This window comes from Balaenoptera physalus, assembly GCF_965194825.1.
Source record: "Balaenoptera physalus genome assembly, chromosome: 3".
NCBI lineage: Eukaryota > Metazoa > Chordata > Mammalia > Artiodactyla > Balaenopteridae > Balaenoptera > Balaenoptera physalus.
This window is the reverse complement of record NC_138890.1, coordinates 93052976-93080880: the sequence shown is the minus strand read 5'-3', so window position 1 is coordinate 93080880 and position 27905 is coordinate 93052976. Positions and strand designations below refer to the sequence as shown.

The following is a 27905-nucleotide window of genomic DNA, read 5'->3' as shown; positions in this document are numbered from 1 at the left end:
TACGAGTTTTTAAATGTCCATCCTTATATTTAGGTCTTTAATTCATTTTGAGTTTATTTTTGTGTATGGTGTTTGAGAATGTTCTAATTTCATGTTTTTTTACATGTAGCTCTCCAGTTTTCCCAGCACAATTTATTTTAGAGGCTGTTTTTTCTCTGTTGTATAGTCTTGTCTCCTTTGTCATAGATTAATTGACCATAGGTGTGTTGGTTTATTTCTATCCTGTTCCATTGATCCATATTTCTGTTTTTGTGCCAGTACCATGCTGTCTTGATTACTGTACCTTTGTAGTGTAGTCTGAAGTCAGGGCGCCTGATTCTTCCAGTTCCATTTCTTTTTTTTTTTTTTTTTCTCAGAATTGCTTTGGCTATTTGGGCTCTTTTGTGTTTCCATACAAATTTTAATATTTTTTGTTCTAGTTCTGTGAAAAATGCAATTGGTAATTTGATATGGATTGCATTGAATTTGTAGATTGCCTTGGTTAGTATAGTCATTTTGACAATATTGATTCTTCCAATTCAGGAACATGGTATATCATTCCCTCTTGTTGTCTCATCTTTTATTTCTTTCATCAGTGTCTTACCATTTTTGGAGTACAGATCTTCTACCTCTTTAGGTAGGTTTATTTCTAGGCATTTTATGCTTCTGGATGAGATGGTAAATGGGGTTGTTTCCTTAATTTCTTTTTCTGATCTTTCATTGTTAGTGTATAGGGATGCCAGAGATTTCTGTGTATCCATTTTATATCCTGCAACTTTACCAAATTCACTGATGATCTTTAGTAGTTTTCTGGTAGCATCTTTAGGATTTTCTACATGTAGTATCATGTCATCTGCGAACAGTAGCAGTTTAACAACTTCTTTTCCAATTTGGATTCCTTTTATTTCTTTTTCTTCTCTGATTGCCATGGCTAGGACTTCCAAAACTATGTTGAAAAAAATTGGTGAGGGTGGACATCCTTGTCTTGGTCCTGATCTTAGATGAAATGCTTTCAGCTTTTCACCACTGAGCATGATGTTAGCTGTAGGTTTGTCCTATATGGCCTTTATTATGTGGAGGTAGGTTCCCTCTATGCCCACTTTCTTGAGAGTTTTTATCATAAGTATGTGTTGAATTTTGTCAAAGGCTTTTTATGTATCTATTGAGGTGATCATATGGTTTTATTCTTCAGTTTGTTAATGTGGTGTATCATACTGATTGATTTGTAGATATTGAAGAATCCTTGCATCCCTGGGATAAATTCCACTTGATCATGGTGTATGATCCTTTTAATGTGCTGTTGGATTTGTTTTGCTAGTATTTTGTTGAGGATTTTTGCATCTATGTTCATCATGATGCAAAAATGTATGTGATACTGGCCTGTAATATTCTTTTTTTTTTAATATATATATATATCTTTTTCTGGTTTTGCTATCAGAGTGATGCTGGCCTCATAAAATGTGTTTGGGAGTGTTCCTTCCTCTGCAGTTGTTTGGAAGACTTTTAAAAGGTTAGGTATTAACTCTTCTCTAAATGTTTGATAGAATTCACCTGGACTTTTGTTTGTTGTAAGTTTTTTAATCACAGTTTCAATTTCATTACTTGTGATTGGACTGTTCATGTTTTCTATTTCTTCCAGGTTCAGTCTTGGATGGTTATACCTAAGAATTTGTCCATTTCTTCTAGATTGTCCATTTTGTTGGCATATAGCTGCTTGTAGTAGTCTCTTATGATCCTTTATATTTCTGTGGTGTCCGTTGTAACTTCTCTGTTTTCATTTCTAATTTTATTCATTTCAACCCTCTCCTTTTTTTCTTGATGAGTCTGGCTTGCGTTTTATCAGTTTTGTTTATCTTTTCAAATAACCAGCTTTGAGTTTCATTGATTTTTTTGTATCATTTTCTTTGTCTCTGTTTAATTTTTTTCTGCTCTGAGCTTTATGATTTCTTTCCTTCTAGTAACTTTGGGTTTTGTTTGTTCTTCATTCTCTAGTTGCTTTAGATGTAAGGTTAGGTTATTTATTGGGATTTTTCTTGTTTCCTGAGGTAAGATTGTATTGCTATAAACTTCCCTCTTAAAACTGCTTTTGCTGTGTCCCATATGTTTTGGATTGTCATGTTTTCATTGTCATTTTTCTCTAGGTATTTTTTTATTTCCTCTTTGATTTCTTCAGTGATCCATTGGTTGTTTAGTAACATATTATTTAGCCTCCACACGTTTGTGTTTTTTACAGCTTTTTTTCTTTTATTTGATTTCTAATCTCATATCGTTGTGTTTGGAAAAGATGCTTGATATGATTTCAATTTTCTCAAATTTAGGCTCACTTTTTAGCCCAGCATGTGATCAATCCTGGAGAATGTTCATGTGCACCTGGGAAGAATGTGTACTCATGCTATTGGATGGAATGTTCTATAAATATCGGTTTAGTTCACCTGTTCTAATGCGTCATTTCAGGCCTGTGTTTCCTCGATGATTTTCTGTCCCCCCCCCCGATGATCTAAACTCCTTTTTTCCATTTACCAAAGACTATCAGACTCTACAGGAATTCCTTGCTGTAGAGAAATTTGTATTAGCAAACTAAGTTATATATTTTAAGCTTGTAGTAAGGGGAGGGATAATGAAGGCAGATGAAAGCAGTATTCAGCCTGACTAAGGCCAGTGAATATCTCCACAGAATAGTCCTTTCCCAAAGGACACATCAGAATATTGCTTGATGAACAACAGAATTAAAACAAAGTTGTTGAAGTTTATTTTGGAAAGAAACGATCAAATTTTGGTAGATGAATCTCTTTGCTTTACTGTATGAAAGTCTGCAAAGTAGAATGGCAATATGCAGCTTACTGTCTAGGGCAGCCAAAATTTTCACTGGTTCTGTGGATTTATCCTCAATATCTTTATTTTTATGATAATAGTAATAGTAGTAGTAATAACAGTGATAATTCCTACCTCAAAGCATTCTCTGAGGAAGGTATGAGTTAAATTCTTCCTATAAATTGTTATGCTTATAAATTTTGTTAGTGTTTTTAAATGAGAAAAATAGACTGCTTGTCTAGAATGATCATAATAAGTATAGGAAAAATATTTAAAACTTCATTTTTCTAATTCAACCTTATCCAGTAGAACATTTTGTGATGATGGAAATTTCTATATTCTTTATGTCCAGTATGGTACCTGATAGCTCCATGTGGCTATTGAGCATTTGAAACATGGCTAGTGTGACTGAAAAATTGTTGTTTTAATTTCATTTAAATTTAAACTTGCAGCTACACACTACTTTATTGGACAGTGTAGATCTATTTATATATATTCATTTCTCATTGGGGGAGATTCTGTGAGACCATCAAAGATGTATCTCCATGTATTCCTTTCTCTGGAAGAGTTTGTGTCAGAGCTGTCTTAACTTTTCCTTTAACATCTGGTGGAATCTGCTACTGGGCCTATCTGGACTAGATGTTTCTTTGTAGGAAAGATTTTAATTACAAATTATAGTTCTTTGAAACATTATTTATATTTTCTATTCGTTCCTGTGCAATTTGGAAATTGAACTTTTCTGCTGTTTTAAAAAATTTCATCTAATAGTTTCAAATGGATTGGTTTAAAATATTTAATAATATCATCTTAGATTCTTTTTAGTAGCCATACATTTTGTAATGATGTTCCCTTCTACTTTTTCCTTTTGAAGTTGGTATTGCAAATTCTTTTCGTAATAAATTAGCCGCACCAAAGTTTTAGCAATTTGTCTGATCTTTACAAAGACACAAAAGCAAAAAGAAAAAAAAATTTTGTTGACCCTCTCTTTTAAAAGTTTTTAAAAATATGTTTTATTAATTTTTGCTTCTATTTATTTATTAGGTCTTCCTTCTAATTTCTGTGAGTTATATTTCCTCCGATTTTTCTATCTCATAAAGGTAGATGATTATATAATTTAATGGAAACTTTTTGTCTAATTAAAGACATTTAGGATCAATTTCTGTCTTAATACATTAGTTTCTGCATCTTATAAGTTTTGATATATCATATTACAATTAGTATTTGGTTAATTATTTTCTATTTTCATTTGATTTATACTTTGAGCCATGAATAATTAAGCAGTGGTTTCCTGATTTCCAAGCATGAAATGGTTTACTAGTAATGTTTTTTCTACTGATTTATAGCTTAACTATTCTGTGCTATTTTATGATTCAAGCCTTTGGGATTTGGAGAGATATCTTTTTTGTCTCACAATGTGGGTAATTGTGGTAATTTTGTGCATACTTGAATATGCATCTTTTTGGTCTGGTTGTCTTATTACTAAAAATAACGTGCTAACATCTCCCACATTGTTATGTATTTGTCTCTTCTCCTTTGAATTATGCTTCTTTTAATTTAGTATTTCTCAATAACTTGTCCTTTTTTTTCTCTAATAATGCATTTGGCTATAATGTTTACTTTTCCTAATATTTATGTAGTGGCACCAAATTTTCTTTTGTTAATATGTTCACAGTATATAATTTTTCATTTGTTGTTTTTTATTTTTATAGTACTCTGATGAAATTCTTAATATAATTCTTTAATTTCTTAAATATATGTAGTGTAGTTATTTTATTTATTTATTTATTTATATATTTTTAAGTTCTTTGGCCGCACCTCACTGCATTTGGGATCTTAGTTCCCTGACCAGGGATTGAACCCATGCTCTCTACAATGGAAGCGCAGAGTTTTAACCACTAGACCACCAGGGAAGTCCCTGTAGTATAGTTATTTTAAAGTTTAAGGCTGAATCCTCCATTATATATACCCATGTAGTTTCTTTATATGTTCTGATTCGTTTTATGATTTACAGTCACAGTTTAGTTTCCTTGTGTGTTGGAATTTTAAGTTGAAATTTTAAAGGTTATTTGAGATTCTCAATTATCCTCCTCTGAACATGGCTGAGATTGGCCACCTGAAATCTCAGATCGTGCTAGTCCAATAAAAAACTGAGGCAAATTGAAGCTGGAGTTTTATTTTTGGGAAGAATGGTTTATTTCTTGTTTAACTTTACTCCTAGGATTTAGCACTTCAGCTTCCCAGCCAAAACCTATGGAATGAATAAGGCTTTGTTCAGTTCTCCCCTCTACTTAATGTTGTGTGTTCTGTTCACAATTTTTTTTCAGCTTATTAACCTGCCAGCTACCTGCTATGAGTAGCCAAATATCTGTTGGGGAAAAGGAGTACCAAACCCTGGGTACACATGCATGCATCCTTACTCTCATAGATCTTTGCCTAACAAATTCTTACAGCCTTGATTATGTCTATTGCCTCCATATATATATATATATATATATATATATATACACACACACACACACACATATATACATTACATATGTGTGTATGTGTATACACACACACTTAGATATATATATGATATAAAGTTATTCTATTTGTGTTTAAGGAATGGTTATTCTAAACTACTGATCCACTGCTCCAACTTTGCAGAAAGTTGAATCTCATCATTATATTTGAACGCATATTCAATATTTTATTTTTCAATATTTACTTTTTCAGTCAATGACTAGTGTCAATTAAGGTATTGAGCCTCCCTAATAAAGCATAATTTCACTTCCATTTCCTCCTCCCTTTTCTCTTGCTACTATCTATCAAGGATGTTTGAACAAGATTTTTTTTAGTGATACATATTAAAATACTTTTGTAGATTGATCTAAACATGGTGGGTTTTGGCTCCTTGGATCAACATAAAAGAGAGCTCCTTTGCATTATCTGCCATATTTCAGAAATGTTCCCTTGCTTATGTTTGAACTGAGCCTTCCTTCTATAATCCACTTCTATCTACTCTTGATCTTTCAGGGGTTCTTCGTGATTTCTGGTTTACTGAGGATACCATGGAATTACATACAATCCATGGAATTGTTATAAATATTGTTTTGTTTTATTTTCTGAATGTGAGGGGTGGTATTAACATAAGATCATCATGAATCAGAGCCAGTGTTTAAGTTAAAGCAGGTTTTGTTTTGTTTTGTTTTAGTCATCATTTCTTCAAAGCCTAGAAAACCTGGAACTTTCAAACTATTTTAATCACTACTTTGCATGTAAAATGTAATTTTGACCTAAGAGGGGGCTCCTTTTAAACATAGAATTATTTTCACGCATTGAGTAAAAGAACTGCTTAGTCTGTACTTGTGAAATACAAAGTGAATTTGTTTATGTTGTGTACATATGTCCATCTGGAATATTTAGTTTCCCATTTATCGTAGTAACACACCTCGATTTTCCTATTCATTCAAGCTATGCAGACAGTATTGCTCGTTCCACATAAATATTATTTAGATGTAAGGTTTGATAAATGCTTTAGGGATTAGTTATAACAATCTGTTTAAATAACAATGGTGCAATCCTTGGATTTACAAATGCTTACTATCAAAGAACATAGAATTATTGATATTACAATGTACCACTTTCACTTTTTGCACATTTAGGACAAAAATAAAACCTTCCAAGTTTTGTATAAAATTTTGATCATTTTATTTTTAACATTATCTACTAAATACAACATTAGCTGAGATTTTAAAAACAACGCTATGAGAAACCCCCATCTCCACAAAAAATAATAAGACTTCCACAAGGAGTATCCCAACTTTTGCTGGAAATATGCAGTGTATACGTGATGAGCACACATGTATAAAACCAATTTTGTTAATCAATTTGAGTGTTGCTACAGGAAAAATAGATAGATAAATATACATAAGGTAATGCCTTGGCTGTGGCTTATCACAAACATGTTTTCATTTAGCACAAGACATGTTTTAATGAGAAGATTTTAGTTATTTTGCAGGTAAATAAGGTAAATAACTGTTCACCATAAAATCATCAGCTGTATTTCAGAATCTCATTACACATTTTGGCTTTTGATATTACTTTTTGTATAGGTGATCACAACCACAAACTTCTTGAAAACATTTTATTGTGTAAATATTGTTTATTGTTTTATATTTTTGTGTCATGCATTCATTGTGATTGATTTCTAAATATACTTTTGTAATAATTATTTTTCAAGAAAGAACTATTTTGACACTGTATTTGCAAAGATTGGCCATTAAAAAAGGTGTCTTTTAAGTTATTCAACTTGAATAGTCAAACATGTACATATGAGATATCAGCATCGTTATTTTGCCTCTTATAATTACATACTTTTATAGAAAGGCGCATCAATAAACCTTATTAACTAAAATACACCAAACATTCTATTAAGAAAGTTGTCTAATACAGTAGTAATTTTTCCTCTACTTTTTTCTAAAAATTAAAGAAATAATTTACTATACAAAATCAGTATTACTGCGTTGCTATTAAATCTTTAAAGCTATAAAAATGGAGGCACTGGATAGAAAAATACATTATATTGATACATATTTATAATAGTGCTGTATATGATATATTATTATTGTAAAGTACAATACAAGGGAATACAAGTTGAAAAACAAGGGAAAGTATAGTCACGGCCTCTATAGCCCACTCCCAAACTTGAGAACACAGGTCTTCTGGGCATATACTCACAAGCTGATACACAGTAACCCTGCTGACTACAATGGGAAAAGGCTGACTTTAAAAAATTAATTGAAAGTTACAGCACATTAAAGATGTGTTGACTGCTCTAATAGGTCTTGTGAAACAGAGAAGCATCTATTAACCCTCCAATCCTAGTGATTCTGTGTGGGTAGGTTCATGAGATGAAAACCCAGCAGCCAATTCAGAGAAGCAAAAATGATAGGGCTGATGACAAGAGGAAACATTACTTTTCCTTATCTTATTCAATTTTCCAACTAAGTAGTTGGAAATATAGAATACTTCTCCAGGTTTATTTTACAGTTGTGCTAAAAATGAGTTTTCTAGTTTCCAGTAAATAGTTACTAATTTTGTTCATGGTGTCTGTTTTCCCCATTATTTTCTTGCTTTATAATTTCATGCTTAAAGGCATTTTTTAAATAAATGATTATTTCAATGACTATTCTATTTAAATGTAAGCTACCAGAGGCTAAGAAATGTCAGATTGCTTTGTCTACCGTGTGTGTGTGTGTGTGTGTGTGTGTGTGTGTGTGTGTGTGTGTAATAGAGCATCTGAACTGGAGAATTTAGGGGAAATATGTTTTTTCAGAAAATGAAAGCATGAATATTATCTGGACTCTAAATTGGGGACAATATTCACTTCACACCTCTAATATCTCCTAGAATTATCCTTTTAAGTAGATGTTACTAGGTTGCTGGCTTTTTTACATAATATTCAGAACAACCCTTGAATTATCATTGTAACTGCCAGTGCGAGATGTTCTATGTGCATTTTTGGGCAAGTAAGAATCTCATTGAGCTCATTAAACTCCTGACCAAAATGTTTGTTTTTTACCATGAATCTTGCCAGTCCATTAAACCCTAACAATAATTTCGACAGGTACAGGGCTCCAGCTTTTGCCCACTTTATTCAGTTATAATTGTTCCTCTGTGATTTGAACTTTTTCATAAAATTTCTAAATCAATATTTGAATAGATGTGGAGAGCTAAATGTAGGGTATTTGTGTTTGCTTCATTAAAACCAAAGTATTCAACAAAATGCCACTGTACCTTCTTTGTTTTCTTCTTCATACATGTTCTCTATCATGAGAATTTAGATGCTAACTTTTGTTAGCCAGTACACTGTGAGATTTTAAAAAAACCCATAGAATTAAAAAAAAATTTTTCCTAGTATAGCACGTTTTCAAATTTAAAGTATGTGATTTGTTTTTAATTCAGAGTAGTACACATGTGCATAAGATGGAATTGTGCTCAAACACACTGGCTTTACCTGTACATTTTAGGTACTTGTAAGAAATGTGTAAACTTCCATATGATACAGTGGATGAAGGGAAGAGGCACACTCAAAAAGCTTTTCTGTTTCAAATCACAGAGCTTTTCTCTATCTTTGTGACATTTTGAGACTAGTAGAAAGAAACACATTTTGAATCTGGTGGTGTCTAAGTATATATATATGAGTATGTAACACAGGGAATTCTGGTTGATTAGCAGAGCATGCCAGTTTCAAACAGTAAATGCATGGATGCACCTGTTATTTTGCACAGCAGATTCATATGTATTTATTTGGAATTTTTTCCAACTTTCTGACATTTGGAGTCAAGTAAAAACATGATCAGAAATGATATTTTCATGAGTTGGTTGGTTGGATTTTAGGCAGCAGAGTAAACAGGCTCAATTCTTTTGATTATGTAGGATCTCAAAACGTTAAAAGATGCAATCAATAGGCAAAAAAGATGTTAATCTAGAATGGATAGAGATTTTAAAATAACATTTTTTTGTGAACTAGAAGTGAATTGGTATGTGGAATCTGAATCTGTAATATGGTGATGCATTTACAGTTGCTGAAGATGTCATACTGGTGATTCCACAGCCTTAATTAGTTTGGATTGGAGAGGAGAGAAGAGAGATAATACCTAGCCAGTCAACAGGTGTCCTTAGGGCAGCCCTCATCAAAATTACTACCATCTCTTTCTGAAGATCAGACTCAGTTCCGTACATATACATGAGGTGGTTCTATTTAATACAATATATTAAGATCTTGGGGTTTCCCTTACCTTTTTAATTGGAGAGGATTCATTTTTATGATAAATATAACAAGAGTAGTTTGGTGAAGGCAGTCAACTTTTTGAGGCATTCACTTTTTCATGAAATAAGCAAACATTTGAATTCTTCCCATGCCATGTGTCTGCTTCCTATTTTTATGGCAGTTGCTTTTTAAAAGAGTGTCTTTTTAACTGCTGTTGTTCTTCTTTTATATCCTGGAGGGAAGGAGAAAACAAGCTCATATTTTTCTTTCAGCTTGGAAAGAGAAAAAATATTCCCCCCAAACAAAAATATTGACAGTCAGGAGGTCCAGACAATATCAGTAAGCCAGAGCTGTGAAAGACATAAATAAGACTTTTTTTTGGCCCAAGGGATGTAAGCAGATATATGCAGTTCGTGCTACATGCTCAATTTTATTTTCCTGGGGGTGACATTTCTTAAGGTGACTGACAATGGGTTTTTTTCCCCATCAATTCTTCTGTTATCAGTTAGTTGTATTCGTGTGTCTTCTTTCCTCCACTATGCTAGGTCTCCTTGTGAAAACAGCAATAATTATATGGTTAACTGGGGGACTTATTAACAAGAAGACAGACATTATAAGATTTACTTGATGAATTGTCTCTGTCTCTCTTAAAGAACATGGTTTTTCAAATTAACAACCAATAGAGATGTGGGTACATGGTTGAATAGTATTTCCTTGGAGTTTATTTACTACAAACACAGGAACAAACAAAAACCCAAAAAGGACAAAGTAATTTAGGGACAACTTAAATGATGTGATGATTGTTCCAAAGTTGCTTAATACCAAAAAGATACATTTAACTTGTAAATGAAAATTAAGCAAGTGGTAACTGTGCTCCTCTCATTTATGTTTACCTTAATTTTTAAGGTTAGAATCAGTGACTAAAAGAAAATGACATCTGATACTCCTATACGTAATAAGAAATTTAATATTTTTTATCCAAGGCTTTTGACGTCTATTATGAAAATAGAGAACAGTTCTCTTGTAGATAAACTCCTTTAGTTCAATGCCCATCCATTGACTCAGTAACTCGAAAAGCTGAATGATTGTCAAGCACTAGAAATACAAAGATAAAAAGTCATAAATGATAAAAGTCATTCATGTGCTTTTAGCATTTGCCATCCAGTAGCTTACAGTTTTGGGGAAGAAATATAATTATCTATAATATAAGGTGAAAAAAAGTACAACGTGCTGTGGAAATACAGATATCATATTTAGCTTTGTGTCCTCAACATGGTGCCTGGAATGAAGGAAGCAGTGAATAAATTTAGTAGTATTGTATTCAAGGTGGAAAAAAAAAAAGAGAGGCCCTTGATATTGCTTGCTGCTTTCTTTTTCTTATCATAGCTCATATTTTATCAATATGATTATTATAATATTTTTCTGAGGTATCTGGATATCATTGGAAAATGAGCAGAGAAACTTCTGTGACTCACTTTTAAAACAGTGGACACAGGGCTTCCCTGGTGGCGCAGTGGTTGAGAATCTGCCTGCCAATGCAGGGGACACGGGTTCGAGCCCTGGTCTGGGAAGATCCCATATGCCGCGGAGCAACTAGGCCCATGAGCCACAACTGCTGAGCCTGTGCGTCTGGAGCCTGTGCTCCGCAACAAGAGAGGTCGCGATAGTGAGAGGCCTGCGCACCGCGATGAAGAGTGGCCCCCGCTTGCCACAACTAGAGAAAACCCTCGCACAGAAACGAAGACCCAACACAGCCATAACTAAATAAATAAATAAATAAAATAAAACCAAAGTTTAAAAAAAAAAAAAAAAAAGTGTGAAACCTACCAGGATTCTACATCAAAAGACATAAAGAAGGAACAACAACAAGACGGGTAGAAGGGTCATACTCTAAAAAAACAAACAAACAAACAAACAAAAACAGTGGACACAGAGAAGAAAGTATTCTTAATGAGATTATATACTGAGCAATAAATAAATAAATGTCGACTCTTTGGGAGCAATGTACATGTAAATACGAGTTGAATGAGTTTATTCAGGATAATTGCCAAATACATACATACATATATATACACACTTTAAAAACATTATTTGTAGAATATTCATATATGATTTTATATCTATATTCATGTATTTTATTGATTAGTTTAATAAAATATCACTGATTTGCAAAATTCTGAATGAATTCTAAGATTTTATCCAAAAGAAAAATGAAGAAGAAAATGATTTATTTTTCATACTGAGCTGTAGTAAAAGCCTGATAAAAGAGAATCAAGGTCAGATTTATGGTTATTTCACCACTAGCATCTTGTCGTAGCATCTGCAAATGATACTTGCATATGTATGAATAGATACATTTGTAAACATTTAAAAATTATTAAATATGTATACTGCAAGTCAAGTCTCATTACATGTCAAAAATAAAATGTAAGGGCCAGTTCCTTCCTAAAAGAACAATCAGAACTAATAGCTGATAACTTTTTGAAAAAACTATAAAAACAAGAGGAAGCATAAAAGCCATGTTTTATAAAACAAAACAAACCAAAAATTTTACTTTTTTCTAATAATATAACCTGCAATCTAGGAAAAATAAACTATAGGAGAAAACTCAAATCACTGGCATAAAAAAGAGGTATATAAGATATATGCTGTGATATTTTGGAGTACTTTGTCTTCCAAAGTCTATTATGTGGATTTATGTGTCTCATATTCCTTTTATATCTTATTCTATTTCATCTGCTTACATTACAGCAGTTTCTCCTGTCATTAAGTATTTTTTACACAGTATTTTAATAGATGGGTAAAATTTCATTCAAGGGAAACCATAGTTTACTGATATTTGGCATATTTTCGAATATTGCAATGTTTGTATAGCTGTTCACTTCATCTCCCTTTCATATATCAGCAGTCTCTGTTGCCTGATAAAATTTAGTAGTTAAACTTTTTCTGGATAGACACAGGGCTTTTCTATTGAGAGTAGAAGTGGGGAGGAACAGAAGATGTGAGGGGAAATAGACAAGAAAGAAAGGTAGAGCTGTCACTGGAGTAGTATCATTTTGTACCACAATGGTTGATGTAGTGGCAGAATAGAGTTTAATGAGAACACTGATTTTTATTGTGTTCCTACTTCATACTATCTGCTTTATGTACATCATCTCTGTTAATCTTCTTAAAAATCCAGTGAAACAAGTACAATAGTTACCCACCTTTTGTGGCTGAAGAAGCTGAAACTCACAGTCTTAGAATCCAAGCTCTCTGGCTCCAAGCTTTCACTGTTGACTATAAGTTCCTCTGTCAAGTTACCTGACTATGCCTGTGTTCAAGCAGAAGCACAGACAAGTGCAGGAGTCAGTGGTTCCTGCCCAGGTTTCCATCTGGGGCTGCTGGTTTATATTGACATCATAAATCCTGGGATGGAAGTAATTTTGAAAGGTCACCTAATCCATTCACCCTGCCTTAAACTTTCCTGACAGATGGGGAGCTACCTTAATTCTCTACCCCTTCAAAAGAAAGTACAGCTTCCTTCCGTCTCTTATTCCTGGATTTAACAACTCCTAGGGCAGGAAATCTCATCCTTTTTTATAGCATAAATCCCACTCAGTGCTATTTAAGCTTGCTGCTTTTTGCTCTGCTTCTTGAGAACACATAGTGATGTCTAAATAACAGAATTTCCTTTACTTAAAGATGGACACTGAAAATGTCTCTTCTTCAAACTATATAATTCATGTGTTTTTAACGTTTATTAAAAACACATTTTTCAACAACATTAGTTGTCTTTTATTTTTCTTCTTGGCGTTAGAGTTCTTTTCCTTTTTTGTATTAATGGGCTCAGATCAGAGAGTTCTAGAGGGTGTTTGACCTTGGTTTTGCTGGCTTTTCTAGTCCTTTGTTTAAATCCCTTTAAAAAAAATTCCATAGCTGCCCTGTGGTCTTCATCAACAATGTCAAAACATTATGAATATCTTCTCTTTTTTTTTTCCTTTTCGTGAGTCTCATTTGATCACTTGCTTTCTTTTAAAGATTTAATCAAATGTGAGTATGCATAAAACCACTCTTGGTGGGTAAGGAAGTTCTCCAATTCAGATACCCTCCTAGCTAAATATTTATTGGATGATGATGTCTTTTGAAAGTCTGCTTACAGTCATGTTTTTTCTCTCCAGTCCTGTCTGTAGTCCCATTTGATTCACATTGTGCAACTAATAGAGCTTCATCTCTATTCGGTGTTTCCATCTTAAATTTAAATGGGATTAATGCAGTGAAAAGTTCTTTTTAAATGATTAGGTTAATAATCTGGAAATTATGGCTTCCCGAATAAGGCATCCCCAAAGCTCCTTTACTTCATTTTTTAGGACTACTTTTTTGCCTGTCTTCAGATTTCCAAATCATTAATATAATGTTCATGTGATTGATAATTCTAAATATGATTTATCTACTTTGTGTTTTACTTTGAAAAGAGTGGAGACCATCTTCTCAATTGATTCAACAACTGTAGATCTTTCTAGAGGTCACACTGCAAGATGGCATTTGCCATCAATCATGGTTTTAATTAAAACTTGGGTTATAGCTGAGTAAACTTTCTCCTCTGCTGTTAATTTCTCAAGCATTTTTACCCTTGTCTTTTTTTCTTAAAATATATTAAAATAATAATAAGGTGTATAATCTATTTTGTATTTTATATTTCTTGGCACTGCTTAATATTCATGGCTTAGAAAAAACAAGTATAAGTATTAAAATCCGAATGATGTTTCCCCTATAGCCAGAGGTCAACTTGATTATATGTACAATATCAATCACTGTAATATATAAACTATCCTGAGCATTTATATCCAAGTGTACTTATTAATTTTGTATTAAAAAATAAGCTACCGCTACTTTTGCCTTTCTAATATTTATTGTAAAACTAACAAACAAAACCCCAAACAGGCACTTTACTCATTTAAAGATACGAAGAAATATAGTACTATGTAGATATGTAAAAAGCAGCAAGGTTTTTTCAAGTATTCATGATAATAAAAAGTATCCTATGAAAAATTAACTAAAGGTAATATTTTTAGGATAATAGCTCCACTTTTCCAACCATATGTGCAATCTCCTATGAAATCTGAAAAAGAATACTGTAAATTCATGCTTTCACAGAAACCTAGATGATCTGACTGACATAAACTAACCGTCTTAAAGGACTACCACTGATCTTCAGAAAACCAGAATATTCAACAAACAGGTGACCTTTAAGTAAAAGTTTAGATTAGATCCACTCTACAAATGTAAGAATTTCAAAATCACATATATTATTAAATACTTGAGAAGTAGTAAAATAATTTGAGACATACATTCTGGGTTTAAACCATTCAAAAAACTATGTAACCATCTGAGATGTGCATAATATAAAATATCTAAATATTTTATGAAGTTAAAATAAAATCCATTTTGCATGTCAACTTGTTAATCTTCAGTTACATGAAACTACATTTTTACCTTTTGAAATGGTGTATGTCTAGTTCATACTCTTAGTACATTTTGGCTACTATAACAACAACAACAAAAAACACACACTGGGTAGCTTATAAACAATAGAAATTTATTTTTCATTGTTCTGGAGGCTGGAATTCAAGATCCAGATTCCAGTGTAATCGGGTTTTGGTGAAGGCACTCTTTAGGTTGCAGACTGCTGATACGTGCTGACATTGCAGAAGGGGCAAGGGACTTTCTTGTGCCTCTTTTATAAAAGCATTTATCTCAGTTATGAGGGTCACACCCTCAGACCTAATCACCTTCCATAGGCCCCACCTCCTAACACTATCACACTATCACCTTGGGCATTAGGTTTTCAACCTATGAATTTTGGGATGAATGCAAACATTCAGGCCATAGCATCTATTTTTTAAAAATTATAAGTATGCATTCAAAGACAACACTGTACCCAGACAAACCATGTTTTATATGAAGTTTCACAGGAAATTCTTAAGAAAGTTAAGAGCAACAGCTGTATCAAGCTTCATATCAAAATTTTTATAAATAATATTTGAAACTCTAACTTATATCACTATTTTCAAATTTTTGCTGAAACTTTAGATCAACGAGAAATAATTTTATTTTTTCAGTTCAGTAGTGGTTCACCCAGATTATAAAACCTGCCATAAAGAGGTAAGAAAATGTAAAGGATGAAAAATGCTAAAATATTATAAAAGATTCTTTACTTTATATTCCAACAATAGATCATTTTAGGACATTTTACATATAAATTATTAGATAAAATTTAAATCTCTATTAGTGAAAAGCATTTATTCTGATGAAATATTTGAATTAAGATTAGCCAATTCAGAATCGATAAACTGTCAATCCATTTTGCTAGCCAATGATTTCCTTAAAAGTATTCAGAATAGCAACATTCTTTTGAATTGACACAACAAACCCAGCATATTTTTTCTCTCATTTAATGTAACTTTGTCTGTATGGTTTTTACATGAGAAAAGCCTGTAAGAATTGTCTTTGTACTATACTATACCTGTATATACAAGAAAGACTTTATTTATTTATTTTTTTAAAGAAAAACTTATATTTTCAAGTATTTTAATCATTCTTAATGGTTTTGATTCCCACAAAATTTTCATATCTAATTGATTTTTCCTTTCTCAGTAAATTATTAAAATAACTTTCTCTTTTAAAGATTTGTTGAATGAAAATTCAGTATGTTTCAATTATCTTTAGGTTAAATTTATTAGTATTGCCTGATGACAGTAAGAGATGCATTGCAAATTAGATGACTTTGAGTCACATCAGTATTCAAAGTCAGATGATGAAACATTTAAAGAACAGATCTGGTGACTTCCCTGTAGAAATCCATATAAAGGGAAATAGTTATACCACAAGGAGTCAGCACTGATGGATGAGTGTATTGGAAAAAAACACAGTAAATGGGAGATCGACAAGAACCATTTCCAAATTAGATTTTTCAATTCAACAATATGAAACCAAGCTGGTGCACATCAGGAAGTTGTTCGCACAGGGGAAAAACATGATTATGGTATTTCTCACTGAATCAAGATAAAACAAATATTATATTCAACACATTTCACCTTACACAATCCAGTGACTGATACAGGGAGAAGTGATTCTTACATGTTTACCATACATGAAAAATGGGGGATATAATGAAGGATTTACACCAGAAAGAAAAAAAGTAGTAGATTTGTCTTACCAATTTTAAAAATGTTGCTATTCTTAACTTGTTTAGGAAATCATTTTTTACAAAGGTAAAATATCAAGCAAAAGAGAGAGGCAGTTTACTAATTCTAATGTATAATGCAGGTATTAACATCATGAGGACATAATAGAAAGCTTTCTATGGATTGTGCCTTACTTACTTTTTAAACTAAAGCAATTAATGTTATTCTGGAGTTTAGCTTTACTTTGCCACTAATGACATCAGTTCTGAAACTCTGTGGATCCAAACCATTTTGATTTTAGTCTAAAGGTTATGGGTGAACTTTTAAGCTAGATGCTGCTAATTTTAATTATGCCTAGAATGAACCTGTATGACATATTTTGGAAGTATCTTAGTCTCAGAACTGAAGTAAATTCAACTTTTCTTAGAAATTCAGACTTTCAATACCCTATATTAATCATTTGTACTATAACTTGATATTTATACTGAGCACAGATTTCTGTTTCTATGAATATAGAAAAAATATAAAACAAGCAAGAGGCTTTCAGCAGAATGTAAATCAATACTTTGGCAAAATATAACCTGTTAACTTTTCTCTATTACTATCCAAACCCCAGGCTAATAGCACTTCAGTATTTCAAATGTTAAGTAAATCTTTTATAACAAAACTGTACTTTTGAAACCAAACATATGTCTGGTTTTGATTTGTTATTCCCACATAAGCACAGAACATAAACTACTTCACATTGCTATGGCTTTACCACAAGCATGCTTTCTCTAGTCTGTGAGCATAAAATGTGAAACAGGCTCTTTCATAAAGGAGGAAATCAGCTTTAAAAAAAGTCACCATGGCTTAGTAACTTCACCTTTCTATCCCTCAACCACATACAAGAATGCCACTTTTTTCCCCCAGAGGATGCCTCAAATCAATACATTTTTCTTTGATTTTATTCTTTTTACCTTAAAGAATAGGAGTAAAATTTCCTTGTGATGAGTGGGCATTTAAACATTACTTCTATTGATCATATTTTCTTGGGTTATATTCAAAACCAAATCCATTTTGCAAATGTATGGAGATCCCAAATTGTTACTTCAACTTTATTAAGACAAGTCCTACCCTACAATATTTCTTTGATTTAAGAAGATTTATTAATAAATACTGAGAGGATTATTTTGCCTATATGAACAACTCAGTTATCCTAAATCTAATTTAATTTGAAAATCTCAATCTCCATGGCACTATTAAAAAGAGTATTTCTCTTTTCTAACTTTACTGTGTTATGGTTCTGTTATACAGTAATTTAATCAGAATCTATACCCACCGAATCTCCATATCTGTGATGGAATTGATTCTCTGCTAGACTATGTCAAGTGGGTCAGGGTGGTAACATGTCCTTCTGATTAAAACATAGCAATGACCTGGCAGGACATCTGCAACTGCTCAGGAGACTGAGCAAGTCACTTGATTCCTATGGATCCAAGTCTATGGAAAAATGTTAAAAACCTCTTTATTAAAAAAAAAAAAAAAATCCAACTTTTAGACAGAAACCAACTTGCCCATGTAATATTGTTTATATAAAAATCAAATAGTATAATCATATGTATATTTGGTTTATGAAAAAACTTGAGATGTTCTGATTGCGCAAAGAAGTAAGGACAGCATCCATGCAATTTCTGCCTAATCCATTATGTAGAGTATATTGAGTCAGGAAGATGTATTGTGTCTATGTTTTTTCCATCAATATTCTGCAATTGAGACACAGAAATACCAATAGACTTTTCTCAAAGAAGCCATTTAATGCCTTCCAAGTATGTGTGCGACATACCAAGGAGAGCACACTAGGGTATCCCTTCTCTTGCTTAGTTTAGGGGCTTCTCTTGGTGGATGGATTTTTTTTTTTTTCATGATTGTGATGGGAATTTCCACTTGGGTGCATTATTTAGAAGAAAACAAAATAATTTTCTATAAAGAATAACTTTAATTTTAAACTTCCTGTATAGAAACACAAAGCAAAAGGCAGAACACCTGGAATAAGATCTTGCAATTGTGAATATTATATAATAACTCTTAGAAATACTATAATTAAAAATGAATGAATGTGATAACCATTTTTGTGCATTTCAAATGGTGATGTGTACTTATGCGACTTTCTACTTATGAATCATACTCAATGTTATATTTTTATTTTTAGTGCCCCTGTATGTCAACATAAATGTAAGCATTAAGGAAATCTTGGTGTTACTGTATGTACTGTTATTTTAGTGGTCATACTTTGTTCTCAGACCTCTTCTATGGAGGAGATAAGGAGGTCAACACTAGTACCAAGTTGGATATCACATCAGCACGCTGATTGGTGTCTTTTCTCTGAACCATTAAAACCGTGTTTGCTTGATTGGCAGCGTAGGGCTATCTCACCATGTTCGTGCTTGCTGTTGATTTTGTTTTTCTGTTTTATGTGATTAAGCTCCATTATGAGGATTTTCAGGTCACCCACATTTAAATGTTATTCCAGCTGATGGGCACTTTGATCAGTTTGTCCCACAACTTTTCTTTGAAAATCACATGTTCCCTTTCAAAAGATTTCTCAGCAAAAATGGTTTTAAATTAAGTCATCAAAAAAAAAAAAAAATGCACAGAGGCCAATTAATATACTCACTGACCTGGATTGTGCGCCCTCTTCTTTCTTTAATCCTGACCCATGCAGGATTTAGAAGACAAGTATTTAACATGTGACTAAGGGGAAAAAAAAGAGAGAGAGAGAAAAAAAAAATCCACTAATCTAAGACTGCCTGTGCATTGGCCTCAGAAATTATTTTCCACGTGGTTCAATGGAATGAGAAAACCATACCACTTGCTGTGCTATTGTTATTGATGAAATGTGTGAACCTTATTCTGTAATCTGTTGATGGATGCAGGATATTCATTTGCCGTTGATTTAGCTATGAATATAATGCATAGAGACCTCAAAACAAAGGTTACATTTTTATGTAAAAATTTCTTAAGGTTCAATATATAAAGGAATTTCACTTACAAGATTATATCATGAGACAGCATTTATATTTTCCTATTAAAAATTATTTAAAATGTAAGTGTATAATGAAGTGGACTACTAATACTATACTAGGTAGAAATTTCACTTTTATCCTTACAATTAATCAACCATGTTAAAATAGTGTTATTTTACTGATAATGATTTTTGTCTTCCAGAGAAATTTCATTTATTTCCCTGCTCTTTGCAAGAAGATCTGATAATAATACTTATTTCTCTAGAAGGCTGTGTTCATGTATGTGTGTCCTCATAGTTATAATTACATTTTTTGCTCTCTCTTAGTGTATCACCATTGTTACACTTTAAATAATAGTTCAAGTTATCAAGTACCCCAAGGGCATTGATATTTTTTCAGTGAGTTCAAGATATATTCCCAACTTAAAACACACTTGTAATGAATTCCACCCCTGCATAGCTGAAAGGCATTTTATGTATCAGGGTCTCCAGGGCTTTTCAGGTCTGGAGATTATGATGCAGCAATTAATGTGAGGATTGTTGTAGCATTCTCATTTTTTGAACAGAGCTCCATCTTCTGAAATTGACAGAAAATGTTTAATTCTAGACGTTAAAGGATACTGTCTGGAACATTTGCATTAATAAAGGGGAAACCATGCAGCGGGTCATGTTACTTTCAAACAGATTAAAGAATGTATAATGACAAAAAAACTCAGGGAACTTCCTTATAACAAGAAAAGAAGGTTGGAGACTCTTACATAGAGCTTTCAAATGACTGTGCAGTGTTAAGCTGACATGTGAGAACAGAGATTAACTGATGGCACTGACAGCATGAAGCTGCCAGAAAACTAACCATGCTACTTCCTGATCTTAGTACTACTCATCAATGTCAAATTATAACATCCTAAGGGAGACAAGGGGATTACAAAATATTAAAATGAAGATATTGGGAAAATCTCTATCAACGCTAGATTTTGGTACGATCTCCATAAGGAAAAGAAAAAGTAATGTGTTTCTAAATTCATGCGTTCAGAAATAGAGGTTGCCAACACTTCTCATTACTAAAACTAAGATATTATTATGGACCTCAATATGTGATTGCAATTTCAAAACTCTAGTGCCTAACTGGATGAAATTGATACTTTACAGCATTTGTCAAAGAAACTAAAACTAAATCAACTTAATAATAAAAGCAAATAATTGTGTAACACTTGATAGTGTTCTCACTCTAGATACTTGATTTGTGCCTCATAGTAAGTCTCTTAGTAGTTAAGTCAGGTAGTCTTATTGTATCCATTTTTATTGCTAAGAAACTGAGGCTTTTTGCTACTAAATGTCTTCCCTGAGGTTATCAGTAAGTTGTGAAAGCAGGTCTCAAATATAAGTCTTCTCATTTCCTATTCTATGCTCTTTCATTTATGCTATACTGCGACTTAATTAGACTCTTAAATGATTTTATTTATAAGCATCTAAAGCCAGGCACCTTTATTTTTTTAAGGCTGTACTCATGTGCAACTGAGAGTGAAAGGTCACTCTAATATGTTCAGTTTTTTGTGACTCACATTTATTCCATATGTAAAATGGCAATACACTTCATGAAATGAAGCTATGTCATCAAAATCAGGTCCTAATGAGACTGAGTTTAAAGCTAGTTTTCAGGCTGCTGGTGTAAAATGGACTAGCTCATAAGTCATATCCTCATTATCCACTAAAAGACCTGTGAACACACAGGACAAAAGATAACTCTTCACAGCATCAAAAGAAACTAAGCTTTACAGACAAATAGTTGTCCAAATCTGGGAGGATTCTCCAGAAAATGGAATTTCAGATCTTTGCTTCAATAAAAACAGTGTCAGAGGTTCTGTTTCCACATAAGATGTAACAGAAGTTCACAATGATATAATGCTCCAAAATTAACAATGAGAATCTGGATCAACTACAAAATTCATAGTTAGAGTGTCTATATTAATATCAGACAAGCTAGATTTCAGAATATAATACTAGTAATAGAAAGGATCATTTCACGAAGATAAAAAGGGGTCAGTTTACCAAGAAGACACACCAGTCCTAACAGCAGAGCTTCAAAATACATGAAGAAAAATGTGATGGAATTGAAAGGAAAAATGAAGAAACTAAAGTGATAGTTGGAGACTTGAATACTGCTTTCTCAGAAATTAGACAGTAAATCAATAATGTCATAGAAGAATTGGCCCATGTTATCTACCAAGTAAGCCAAACTGATGTTTATAGAACACTCTATTCAAGAACAATAAATACATGGTATTTTAAAATACACATAAAGATATATATATATTTTTTCCAGGCCACAAAACAAACCTCAAGGAATAGAAATCATTCAAATTATGCTTCCAGGTTACAACAGAATTAAACTAGAAACCAGTGACAGAATTATATTTAGAAAATCCCTAAGTATTGGGATATTAAACAACATAATTGCAAATATCCCATGGGTCAAATAAAAAGTCTCAAGAAATTTTAAAAAATATTTTGAACTGAGTAAAAAAAGAAATCATTTCAAAATTTGTGGAAGGCAGCCGAAGCACTGCAGAGAGTAAAATTTGTAGTATTATTAAATGCTTTTATAAGAAGAGAAGGAAGGTCCCCAAACAGTAATGTAAACCTCCACCTTAAGAAACTAGAAAAAGAGCAAATGAAAACCAAAGTAATTAGTAAATAAAAACAGAGCACCTCAGCATATACATTTCTGAAAGCAGCACCATGTGCAATTATCTGGCTAGAACTTGGTGCAAAAGATTGAGTGACAAGAGGAGTAAATCAGGAGTAAAATAGAGATTATGAATAGAAAATGGTAAATTTCTCCTCCATGCTAGGTAACCTCTTGAGTTTTTCACAACTGTTTTATCTCCCATTGATATCGATTGTATTATTGTTATAAATAATATAATCTTCAGGTATGCATATTTCTTCTCCTGTCTTGCTGGGTATAATCGGTACATGGCAGTAGATTGTAGATGGAGCATAATGGAAAGCCATCCACGTGATAATAATCATATGCAACACCGATACAGCACTCACTCTCTGCCACCAATTCTTCTATTTACTTCCTGTATATTATGCCATTTAATTATCTTAACAATCCTGAATGATTATTGTTATTGCCATTTTACATATGAAAAACCTGAGGCCCAGAGGTTTTAAGTAATTTTCACAAGATCCCAGAGTGAGTAAGTAGCAGTGCAGGATTTCACCCCAGGCAGTTTTTACCATTATGCTATAAAACAAGAGTTGTAATGCTTTGCAGTTGTTCATATGTTTTTTCCCCATATTATTTTTCTCTCAATCTATGCTTGAAAGCTAAACCTGTTTAAGTTGCGGCAAAAATACACAGAGCTGGTCTGACCCTGAGCTCATTGAATGTTACAGCGGCAATTGGCTGAAAGGAGGACTTCTCATTTGGAACAGGATATGAACCACTGGTTATTTTGGGGATCCAAATTACTTGGATTTCAACATTTTTCTAAGTAGATTTAATTTGGTTTCCACATTTTCATGCTTTCCTTTTTAAACCGTCATTCGCATTTCTAACTTTTAAATTCTTATGCAAAAGTTTTAGTAAAAACTGGTTTATAAAATCCCATCAATAACACTTAAAACTAGTTTAATTCCACAGAATGCAAGTTGCAATGATAGATGGTGTCTACAGAATACTTTATTTTGGTGCCTTGTATTCTTCTTTTAAAATGCATCTTTCATATAACTGCTTTTCATTGCACTACAAGGTTATATGTTACATCAAATTGTTTAAATTACCAGTTACTTACTATTTGAAAATTTATAATTATTCAGAAATTGTAGTACATTACATATAAAGAGGGTGATTTTTGGAAATTTGGACATAGTAATAATACATTTTTTAAAAGAATCAAATTAACATTCAGAATTGGAATGTGTATAATTAATAGTAATAAAGTACATATGAAAATATTCATTTGGGAAGTATTTTGGAACAGTCATATTAAATATTTTCCAAAACAACTTGAAATATGATTAAATGTAGCATAAGTCCACAATTTTCTGAATGTTTAGGAGCATTAATACTGTTTAGGAGCATTAATAGTTGGTGACTTTGCCTTCAGCGATTAACTTTGAAAATGACCCTTCAAGCTAGATGTGATTGATATGAATGATATTAATGCATTAATATTGTCAGTGTCACATTTGTCAAAGTTACTGTAATCAAAAGACTGCCAACTGTTAGAAACTGCAGGAGAGTGTTTTGGAAGTCATATGTAAGAATGTCTTTCTCTGTGTAGGAATTTGTGGCATATGCTTCAAGAAAAAGATGATATTGTACCACAACAAAGTCAGTAAGTACAGGTTGTTTGATATTACAAAGACTGATTTCCAGTGGAAGTCTTGGCTAGCTGCCCCTAATTTGTACTCCCTCATGTTCCTATTGAAATATTCATGAAATTATGTAAGAGAGATTTTCAGTGCCACTGAAAACTAGAAATAATACCTCATAATCTTGTAAATCTCAGGAACAATTTATTAATTTCTACAGTGAAAACACAAATAGCACTCTGTAACTGAACAAGGGAGAAACACAGGCAGAGATTTACCTAAATATATGTTTCTAGTTATGTGAGTTATAATTATGAAAGTTGTAAAACATACATGGCCAAAAAGAAATAGAATGGGTAAATAATGATGACACATCTATGTGACAGGCTCTTACGCAGTTATTAAAATGGTGATTTTTGAAGGATAATTTGGGATAATTTCAAAGATAATTTGGGATAATTAATACACGTAACATAAGCTCAATTTTTCAACATTGTTAACAAACATATGGGTATTGAAATAAATAATAGAAGGAGCTGTATCAGCATATTAATGGTTTTATTAGTTTACTAGTGATTTTATGACCTTTATATCTTTCATAACTCTGCAAGTATTCTTTGTATACTTTATTATAATTTATTTTATGTATGGTAAACAAAAATATAGGACAAATGTCATATTTAATGTAATACATTTTTAATCCAGTTTTAAATTGTTTCTATATCTCTGTCCATGAGTTTCATTAAGAATATTTTCTGCATAAATAAAAATGTTCATACCCACAGGTATCTTATGTTACTCTTGGGAACATATACCCCTTCTCAGTACTGGTTCCTATTTGTTTTTATTTTACCTCTTTTGTCAGAGTGCTACTGGACATCTAAGTACTGAGAAAAATACTAGAATAATAGCTTACTTTTCCTAGTAGATAGGATTATGGGAATAAAAACCAAATAACTATGGCATAGTTTTATTCCTAAGGTTTGTAAATTAGCCTGATGTGTAGAAACTAAAAGCTAAAAAAATTGCCACACAAGTTTTAAATAGCTATTTATAAAACAATTTTCCCCGAACTATTTATATAATGAAATGAAAAAAATCAAACAAATTAAAGGAGCTGTATATATATAGCCCCTTCCTGAATGTCAGTAGCGTATTAGTGCATAGTTTAATTAGGTTCAATAGAAAGTTTCTGTTATTTCCCCAGAGTACAGTGGGCAAAGGATGTTCTTCACTCAGCTGCTGTGAAAAACTATTGTTTATAAAGATTTATTCTCCATATAACAAAGCAAAAGGACAAGAGTATTTGAAGGACTCCTGAATTCTCTCTGTTGCAGTGTGATTGGGTAAGGTGATGCCACATGCCCATAAACTATCATAATAGGTAATATTTACAAAATAAATTAATAAAAGCTGCAGCAGCTTTTATTATAATGGAGATGACTTACCTTCTTTTTGAGAAACTAATAGGCTTATTTCCTCCATAGAACAACATAATGAAAATTTTCACACAAGAATAAATCTTGTGAAACCTTGTGTTTCTTAGCATATGGCTCAAAAAGCTGAAGGTGAGGACTTGGCCTTTTTCATTTTAAATCATTAGGGTAAAAGTGAGAATAGAGACACTGGGACAAAGTGGAGGTGGTGATCAGTGCACGTAAGAAAAAAGTTTTAAAACTTTAATGCTGTTGTTCTGTGCTGATTTTAGTCATTGCTGTCTTTTGTAGATTAGAAATCAGGGTCAGTGAGAGGGTTATACTGTATGGTAAAATGGAGGGATTGCAGGTTTTAAAGTTTATCGTAGAAATAGCTGCAGTGTCCTACAAGAAAGAGTTTGTTCTTTAGTTTACTTAAAAGACCTAGTTCATAATCACCTAGGTTTGAAATCTGATTGTTCCTGGTCTCCTGCCATGTGAATTTTGATGGGATAGCAGACTGCCATTTTGAGATTTTAGGAGCTTTAATCTTACCTATACAGACAAAGGTTACTTGCCTCATAGTTATTACCAGATGTAAAATACGGACACGATGGAAATTAATTTTCTTTCTTCTTTCCTTCCTCTGTTCTCCTTTTCTTCGATTCCTTCCTTTTCACCAAGATACCTACAATCATCAAGTAGCGCTCTCTTGGAAATATTTAAAATCAAAAGAAAAGTACCCCACCAGATCTTTAAGCTGTAGTAAAATGCTACAGAAATGTAGGCAGTAACCCTAAAAGCCATCCCCCTACAAACGAGTGGCCTCTCAAGCCTTTGGACCTGAGTCAATCATGGTTTCCAAGAGATCTAAGAAATCGCAGCAGTGTTTTAGATTTGATTGACATAACTTGTTTACAAAGTAATTTGTAAACAAATAGAATTTTTTTGAGCTTTGCATTTTTGCAACATTCTTTTTTTTAAATCAAAATATGGTAGCAGAAATAAGTAAGGATGTTTGATGTTGAGAGAATAAAAAATAAAGTGGTTCCTGATAACTTATTTTCATTGTATCTTTGAAAGTTTAAATATTATTCATACATTTAAGCAAGGTTTCCACTTCAGGATTATTGAGCCTGGTATCTAAAAACAAGAGTCTGTAATTATTGGAAATCCTATTAAAGAAGTACTATAAATTGAATTTTTAAAAGTTATTTAGGAAACTTTTATTGGCTATCTATCATGGCTAGGTGCTTTACATCTAAATTTTTTTTTAAAGGTTTATCTGAATCAGATCTTTCTTTTAATTTATTTTATTATTTATTTTATTTTTGCCTGCGTTGGGTCCTCGCCGCTGCGCGCGGGGTCCTTCCCGCCGCTGCGAGCTGTGGCCACTCCCCGCCGCGGCGCTGCAGGCCCCTCACCGCAGCGGCCCCTCCCGCCTTGGAGGACGGGCTCCAGAGCGCAGGCCCAGCAGCCGTGGCACACCCGCCCAGCTGCTCCGCAGCATGCGGGATCGCCCCCGACCAGGGCTCGAACCCGTGTCCCCTGCACTGGCAGGCGGACTCGCAAGCCACCAGGGAAGCCCACATCTAAATTTTTAGATCTGGATGCTGAAGCTCAAGAGATGTACGTTTGTGAATATGTGTGTGTGTGTGTGTGTGTGTGTGTGTGTATGTCTGTATATACATATATATATATACATATATACATATATATATATATATATATATATATATACACACACACATCTCAGGTCACACATCCAGGAGGTGGCAAAAATATATGAGAATGTGATCTTATTCCCTCCCTACATCAATCCTTTTCTTACCACTAGTCTTACATTTTTTTCCAGTATTGATTCATGTCATGAATGAGAGAGGGGGGAAAATGGGAACTAAGAAGCAGCAAAGGTAAATTTTCTGAGATGATGTGATCAGAATGACAATGATATCCAAGTCAAGGGGTAAACAGAAATGAGAGTAGTGTAGAAAAAATTACTTTATCCCCTCAGCATGACCGTGATCACCAATTTGAAGCTGTTAAGGAATTTCAATGTGAAAAGTTTTACCTATTGCCAGAAAAGCCAAAAAAGGAAAATAATGAAAAAAATGTGTTGATTTCTCTTTTGATGTCTTTTTTAGTGCTCTCTGTTGATGACTAAAATTGCTTAAGGAAAGGAGATATATTTTATTGTGCTTAAATTGTTCAGTGTGAAAGTTTAAATATTTGAAAATCAGTGAGCTAAGAGGAAAAAAAATACTTGTGACCTTTGTCAATCAGTCTTTCCAGTGCAAAGTGTGGATACTAATTTCATATTTAGCACACACACACACACAAGTTATAAAATAAAATGCAAAACATGAATTTTTAAATGTCTAAGTCAGTCTCTGAAGTACATAATGTACTGGCTTTTTCAGATAATTTTCTGTAAAGTATTATGGAAG

General features: G+C 32.8%; 1 protein-coding gene and 1 long non-coding RNA gene across 2 annotated transcripts in view; one reads left to right on the top strand and one right to left on the bottom strand.

Moving 5' to 3' along the window:
- The window catches only part of LOC309658989 (uncharacterized protein), a 703210-nt gene that overhangs the window by 626530 nt on the left and 48775 nt on the right, over window positions 1-27905 (top strand). The window lies entirely within an intron of this gene.
- On the bottom strand, window positions 72-26913 carry LOC309659033. The gene is made up of 2 exons (XR_014262526.1): window positions 12754-26913; window positions 72-9779 (listed from the first exon to the last, which is right to left on the bottom strand). It is a non-coding gene; the product is annotated as an uncharacterized lncRNA (long non-coding RNA).